The 7562-nt window shown below is 39.2% G+C and overlaps 1 pseudogene; it reads left to right on the top strand.

The window, feature by feature from the left end:
- The first annotated feature begins 6548 nt into the window (after nucleotides 1-6548).
- LOC103589015 lies at nucleotides 6549-7144 on the top strand (annotated as a pseudogene).
- The last annotated feature ends 418 nt before the right edge of the window (nucleotides 7145-7562 follow it).

Here is a 7562-nt window from a genome sequence, read left to right as displayed (position 1 = left end):
TAGGGCCCTTGTCCAATCTCCCCCCATCCTTCTCTCCCTCCCCCTCCCACCTCTAATTACCCTAGATTTCTTCTCAATACTTCTGAAAGAGTAATGGTTACTCTGTTGATTTGTTGCCTAGATGATCTGTCCAATGCTGAGAGGTGTGTTCAGGTCCCCCAATATTATCATAAAGCAGACGTTTCTTCTGTCACTCTGGGATGAGCATTGTGGTAAGAGACATCCTCTTCTTTTCCTTGGTCTCTGCCGGCGACCCTCCTTGTGTCAATGCACTCCAGTGGCTGGTACACCATCTGCACAGTGGTTGTGGCATCTAGCAGCTTTTGTGGCAATGGTTATTGTGGTGGCTGTGGTGGGCCACCCACATGAAGGTGACGTTTTTGGCATGCTCCTTACCTAGGTGGTGGTGCTGGCAGTGTGCCTGGTTGTAAGAGGGGGTTCAGTACCTGGACTCCATGCCTCAGGACCTCAGGTGGGCCCCATGGCGCTGGTAGTGTGCCTGGTTGTGGGAGGAGGGTCTCGTCCCCGCCTCCATACCTCAGGATCCTGGGTGGGCCCCATGACGCTGGTGGAGTGCTTGGCTGTGGGAGGAAGGTCTGGTCCCTGGCTCCATACCTCAGGACACCAGGTGGGCCCTGTGGTGCTGGCAATGTGCCATAAGCATTCTTTAGGAATGTTTCCATCCATAGGCTAAACTGCCTGAATTTTCTCAAAGATTTAAAGCTAGAGGAATAGAGAGAGAAGACAACATCTGCTTTTCCTGGAAAACTTCTTTGGAGTAAGCATAAGGTTTCTAAGAAACTTATTATTATTATTCCCTTCAAGTTTATATGCCTGGATGATTCTCATTGCTAATTCATCATACATGAAAGCTGCCATCACATCAAGAAGTACATTTTTCCAAAGATACATCTTCAGTGATCTCTTGCTCCCAATTTCAGCTAACTTCTCAGGAAAAACCCACGATGTTTCCATACCAGTATTTATAGTCATCTCTGAAAACCAATTTTCTTAAAAATCCATCTAACCTTTTTTTTCCTACAACAATCAAACCATCCTTTTCTCGTGCTTTTTAAAAACTCCTTCCTTTGATGATTTACAGACCAGAACAAATTTAACCAATTACTCTGTGTATAACATGTCATTCTAACTTGAATTAGATGCCCCTTAAAAGCAAATCAATAAAAGGTAGACAAGAACATGGCAAACATCAAATCCAAGGCAAATCTGGGCAATCCATGCTGGCTTGTGTGAGGGTACTTCAAAAAGTTCATGGAAAAACAGAATTAAAAGAATCTTTCTATAAACGCTTTTTTTTTCCTTTTTGTCTTTTTTACTGACCGGTAACGGGATCGCAACCCTCGGTGTCACGCCCGTACCGGGGACCGGCAACGGGATCGCAACCCTCGGTGTTGCACCCGCACTGTGCTCAGCCAGTAAGCGGGAACCGGTCTCCACATGGGATCCGAACCCTCGGTGGGAGTGCCGCCGTGCTCCCAAGCGGCGCACTCTCCAGTGCGCCACCGGGCCGGCCCTCTATAAACGTTTTGAAAGACCCTCATATTAGAATAACTCTCTTCCACCCTCCTCCACCCCCACCTCCCAACTTCTTAGAAACAGCTCTTAAATAGCTCAGTGGAAGAATTTTTGCAACTCATTTCTAATACTTACTGCCAGAAGGAAAAGTCTGAACTATTTTATAAAGGATAACTAAATATTTATATTAGGTTAAAGTGACTGCTTTGGCCCTGTGAAAATACATGCTTCCAACATTTCCAAAAGTATGTAAGACTCATAGCTATCTTAACATCACAAAAGCTGTATGTTATTGTTTCAGTAATATTTACCATAATAACACTTTCCCTGGCCAACAAAGAATTCTATGTATCCTAGCATAAACATATGTAATCTTAATTACATTTCTATAAGACACTCTTTAGCTTTCTATTTTGTCTATATATGAATCTCTTTTTCTTCTAAACATTTTCACCCATAAAACCCAAAGTATAAATACTGATGCAGCACTGATATGATATATATATATAAAATAAATTATCTTCACACATCACCAACTAAAAAGAATGAGAAGGGTAGTATACCTATAATATGCCCTTCTTACTAATGGTTACCACCACTACCTCAAACTGAACTCAGAGTTGATGCTACATTTTATTTTCCATAGCTTTTCAGAGACAGACATAGATGCTGCTCACATAAAATCAGACCACCCTAGGGATACTTTAATGAAGATCCATTTGTCCAGTCAAGAAGGTCTACAATATAGTCTATGTCTCATACGTCCACATTCTGTGACAAGTTCAGCTTCTTCACTCACTACATATACACACACGAAAACACATGTAACAGCTCTGTTTGGCTAGGAGCTAAACAGATTTGAGTCTGTGCTTTGTATTTAATCTTTTAAGAGTAATACTTAAAATATTTTAATCTGATTTTAATCCATTCTGAATACTATTCCAATTGCTTAAAAACAAAACTAACATTCAGTTTCAATAACTTGTATCAATTTATAAGATTAATCTTTCAAAACGATAGCCTAGCAGGTATTTTGTTAATGTAAACCCTGAAGAAGCTATCATTTTTCTAATAGCTGGTATGAGGAAAGAAAAAAAAGTTGCTATAAGAAAAACAATCATACAGCATTAAGCACAAATGCTCTTCAAAAAAGGGTATGGGGTAGGGTGGAGTCTAACCAACCAATCAAAGAAGATTCTGTTATAAAATGTGGTTTTTAGTTGAAATTTACCATGGGCATTAAGTATTTACTCCAAGGGATCATTTCAAACCAACTTTCTCTTTTCTTTTCTTTTTTTTTTTGGTAGCTGGCTGGTAAGGGGATCTGAACCCTTGACCTTGTAGTTATCAGCACCACTCTCTCACCAAGTGAACTAACTGGCTAGCCCTTCTTTTCCTCCTTTTCAACAAGGGTTGAAAACTCAACTGCCTATACATAAGAGATAGGCAATACGGATAGATGGGGTATAAAACAAAAATGGCAACCCACACTCAGCCTTCTTCAGGGATACCACAGGGTCTCTTTGCCAACTAAAGGGGCCTGCTGCTACTTGGCCCCTGCTTCTTCTAATTTCTTCAAAACCTGGGGACAAATTTTTACATTAAAACCTAGTTACTTGGAAATACGTGTATCTACTTTGAATTTAAAGTACATAGAAGCCCAACTTGGTGAAGGCCAAATAAAACGCAAGGATAGGCCACATTCTGTCTGCAGGCTGCAGGTTTTCAGTCTCAGCTTTAGGTTATGTACTAGGCATTACCATGAGGAGGGTTGGCAGTTAATCTAAAAGAAAAGAATCTACCAAACACCTAACACCCAAAAGTCATAGCATAAACTAAAATTAATTGTATTGTGCCAATTACAAATTTTATTACAATAATTAACTTGAAAGATCTATAGCATTTGAGGGTTAGAAGACCTAAAACTGTTAAGATGACAATACTACCAAAAGCAGTCCATAGATTCAATACAATCCTCATCAAAATCCCAGCACGGTTTTTTTTTTTTTTTCCTTCTTACAGAAACAGAAAAACCCATCTTAAAATTCACAGAAGGGCCGACTGCGTGGCTCACTCGGGAGAGTGCAGTGCTGGGAGTGCCGAGGCCGTGGGTTCAGATCCTATATAGGGATGGCTGGTGCGCTCACTGGCTGAGTGTGGTGCAGGCAACACCAAGCCAAGGGTTACGATCCCCTTACCAGTCACACACACAAAAAAATTCACATAGAATCTCATAATCTTGAAAAAGAAGAACAAAGTCAGAAGATAATACTTCCTGACTTCAAAACTTATAACAAAGCGACAGTAATCAAAAGAGTGTGGTACTGGCATAAAGAAAGACATAGAAAATAGAGAACCCAGAAATAAACCATTACATATATGGCCAATTGATTTTGATAAGGGTGCCAAGACTATTCAAGACCAGTCTTTTCAACAAATGATGCTGGGAAGACTGGATAGGAACCTGCTAAAGAATGAAATTGGACCCTTATCCTAAGATCATATACAAAAATCAACTCAAAATGAATCAAAGACCAAAGCCTAAGAACTAAAACTACAAAACTCTTAGAAGAAAACACATGGGAAAGGGGGCTGGCCCATCAGCCCAGTTGGTTAGAGTGAAGCCTGTATCACCAAGGTCATGGGTACAGATCCCGTACTGGCCAGCCACCAAAGAACCAAAAAAAAAGAAAAAAGAAAACCCATATAGGAAAAGCTTCATGACACTCAATTTGACAATAGTTTCTTAGATATGACACCAAAACCACAAGCAACAAAAGAAAAAAATGATAAACTGGACTTCATCAAAATTAGAAACTTCTGTACACCAAAAGACACTATCAAGAGAGTGAAAAGATAACCTGCAGAATGGGAGAAGATATTTGCAAATCACATATCTGGTTAATATCCAGAATATACTGAATAAAGAACTCTTATAACTCAACAAAAACAATCTAATTCAAAGATGGGCAAAGGACCTACACATTCTTCCAAAGAAGAAAAACAAATGGCCAACATGAAAAGACGCTCAACATCACTAAGTCATGCGGGAAATGCGAATTGAAACCATAGTGAGATACCACTCCACACTCATTAGGATGGCTATTATCAAAAAATGGAAAATAATTGTTGGCAAGGACATGGAGAAATTGGAATCCTGGTGCATTGCTGGTAGAAACATAAAATGGTACAGCCACTGCGGAAAACAGTTTGGCAATTTCTCGAAAATTTAAAAACAGAATTACCATATGATCCAGCAATTCAACTCCTTAGAATATACCCAAAATAAATAAAAGCAGGGACTCAGATACATGTACACCAATACTCATAGCAGCATTATTTGCAGTAGCCAAAAGGTGGAAACATCCCAAATGTCCATCAATAGATGAATAAGCAAAATATAAAATGTTTTATATATTTATATTTAAAATAAAATATTCTGTTTAAAGTATTTTGTTTATATGAAATATAAAATATATACATACAATGGAATATTATTCAGCTTTAAAAAGGAATGAAAATCCAATGCAGGAACCTTGAAAACATTATACTAAGTAATATAAGCCAGACTCAAAATGACAAATATTGTATGATTCCACTTATATGAATACCTAGAATAGGCAAATTCATAGAGAGGTTACCAGGAACTGAGGGGACAAGGGGAACAGGGAGCTGTCTAATGGGTACACAGTTTCCGTTTGGAATGATGAAAAATACTGGAAATGGATAGTGGTGACGGTTGTACAACAAGGCAAATATACTTACTGGCATTGAACTGTACACTTAAAATGGTTAAAAGTGTTCCCTCTTCTTCAATTTTTTGGGGAGAGTATGAAAGGACTGGTGTTAATTCTTCTTTAAATGTATAGCAGAATTCTCCAGTGAAGCGATCTGGTACTGAGCTTTTCTTTGCTGGTACGTTTTATTCGTTACTGGTCTGTTCGAGTTTTCTTTTTCATAATTCAGTCTTTGTAAATTCTATGGTTCTAGGAATTTATCCATTTCTTATTGGTTATCCAATTTGTTGAAGTATAACAGTTCACAACAGTATCTTATGACACTTTTTATTCCTGTGGTATCAGCTGTAATGTCTCCTCTTTCACTTATGATTTTATTTAAACTTTTCTTTTAAAAAATCAATTTTGTGGGCCGGCCCAGTGGCGCACTGGATGGTGCACCGCTTGGGAAGCGCGGCGGCGCTCCTGCCCGAGGGTTCGGATCCCACATACGGACCGGTTCCCGCTCACTGGCTGAGCGAGGCGCGGGAGCAGCACCGAGGGTTGCAATCCCGTTGCCGGTCCCCGGTCCGGTACGGGGGCAACACTAAGGGTTGCGATCCGTTGCTGGACACGGAAAAAGACAAAAAAGATTANGGTACGGGGGCAACACTGAGGGTTGCGATCCGTTGCTGGACACGGAAAAAGACAAAAAAGATTAAAAAAAAAAAATCAATTTTGCTTATTTTTCAAAGAAAAAACAACTCTTAGTTTTGTTGACTTTTTTCTATTCTCTGTATTGTTTATTCTGCTCTTATTTTAGTTATTTCCTTCCTTCTCCTAACTTTGGGTTTAGTTCTTTTTCTAGTTGCTTGAGGTGTAAAGTTAGGTTATTTGAGATCTCCTTTGTTAATGTAGGCATTTATCTGTATAAACTGCCTTCTGACAGTATCAAACTGCCCTCTGACAGCATCAAAAAGAATAAAATACACAGAAATAAGCTTAACCTAGGAGGCAAAAGACTAGTACAGAGAAAACTATAAATCAATGATAAAAGAAATTAAAGACACAAATAAATGGAAAGACATCCCCATGCTCATGGATTGGAAGATTCATATTGTTAAAATGTCCATACTCTACCCAAAGTGATCCAATGCAATCCCTATCAAAATCTAATGGCATTTTTTACACAAATAGACCCCAAATAGCCAAAGCAATCTTGAGAAAGAACAACGGCAGACACATCATGCTTCCTGATTTCAAAATATCCTACAAACTTTGCAGCATCTACTGAGAATGGAGACCATTCTCAGCAATCAGACTGTCAACACTCCAGAAAATGTCGACGTCACTCTGACGGGACGCACAGTTATAGTGAAGGGATGCACAGTTATAGTGAAGGGTCCCACAGGAACCCTGTGGAGGGACTTCAATCACATCAGTGTAGAGCTCAGTCTCCTTGGAAAGAAACAGAGGCTCTGGGTTGACAAATGGTGGGGAAATAGAAAGGAACTGGCTACTGTTCACACTATCTGTAGTCATGTACAGAACATGATCAAGGGTGTTACATGGGGCGTCCGTTACAAAATGAGGTCTGTGTATGCTCACTTCCCCATCAATGTCGTTATTCAGAAGAATGAGTCTCTTGCTCAAATCCAAAATTTCTTGGGTGAAAAATACATCTCCAAGTTCAGATGAGGCCAGGTGTTGCCTGTTCACTCTCTCAAGCCCAGAAAGATGAGTTAATCCTTGAAGGAAAGGACATTGAACTTGTTTCAAATTCAGCTGCTTTAATTCAGCAAGCCACAACCATCAAAAACAAGGATATCAGAAAGTTTGTGGATGGTATCAATGTCTCTGAAAAAGGAACAGTTCAGCAAACTAACAAATAAGATCCAAGAGTTGTCCAGCTACAGAAACAAACTACAGGATGATTCCTAAGACATGCTAGTTTATTTTAATGATGCAATAAAAGACCTCTAATAATTTGGGACTTTTTCTTAAACTGATTATCCTTCTCAGCTACTTGGCAAGTAAACAGTTCAGGAATAAACTCTAGTGTACTAAGAACAATACAGAAGGAACAGGAAAAAATACTATAAAACTATAGTAATTAAAATAGTATGGTACTGGCATGAAAACAGACATAGACAAAAGAAACAATAGAGAGCCCAGAAATAAACCCACCCATATAAGGTCAACTGATCTTCAAAACAAGGGTGCCTAGAATACACAATGGGGGAAAGAGTCTCTTCAACAAATGATGCCAGGAAAACAGGATATGCACATGCAAAAAAATGAAGTTAGGCC

This window comes from Galeopterus variegatus, unplaced genomic scaffold (genome assembly GCF_000696425.1).
Source record: "Galeopterus variegatus unplaced genomic scaffold, G_variegatus-3.0.2 Scaffold639, whole genome shotgun sequence".
Taxonomy (NCBI): Eukaryota; Metazoa; Chordata; class Mammalia; order Dermoptera; family Cynocephalidae; genus Galeopterus; species Galeopterus variegatus.
This window is presented reverse-complemented; position numbering and strand designations above follow the sequence as displayed.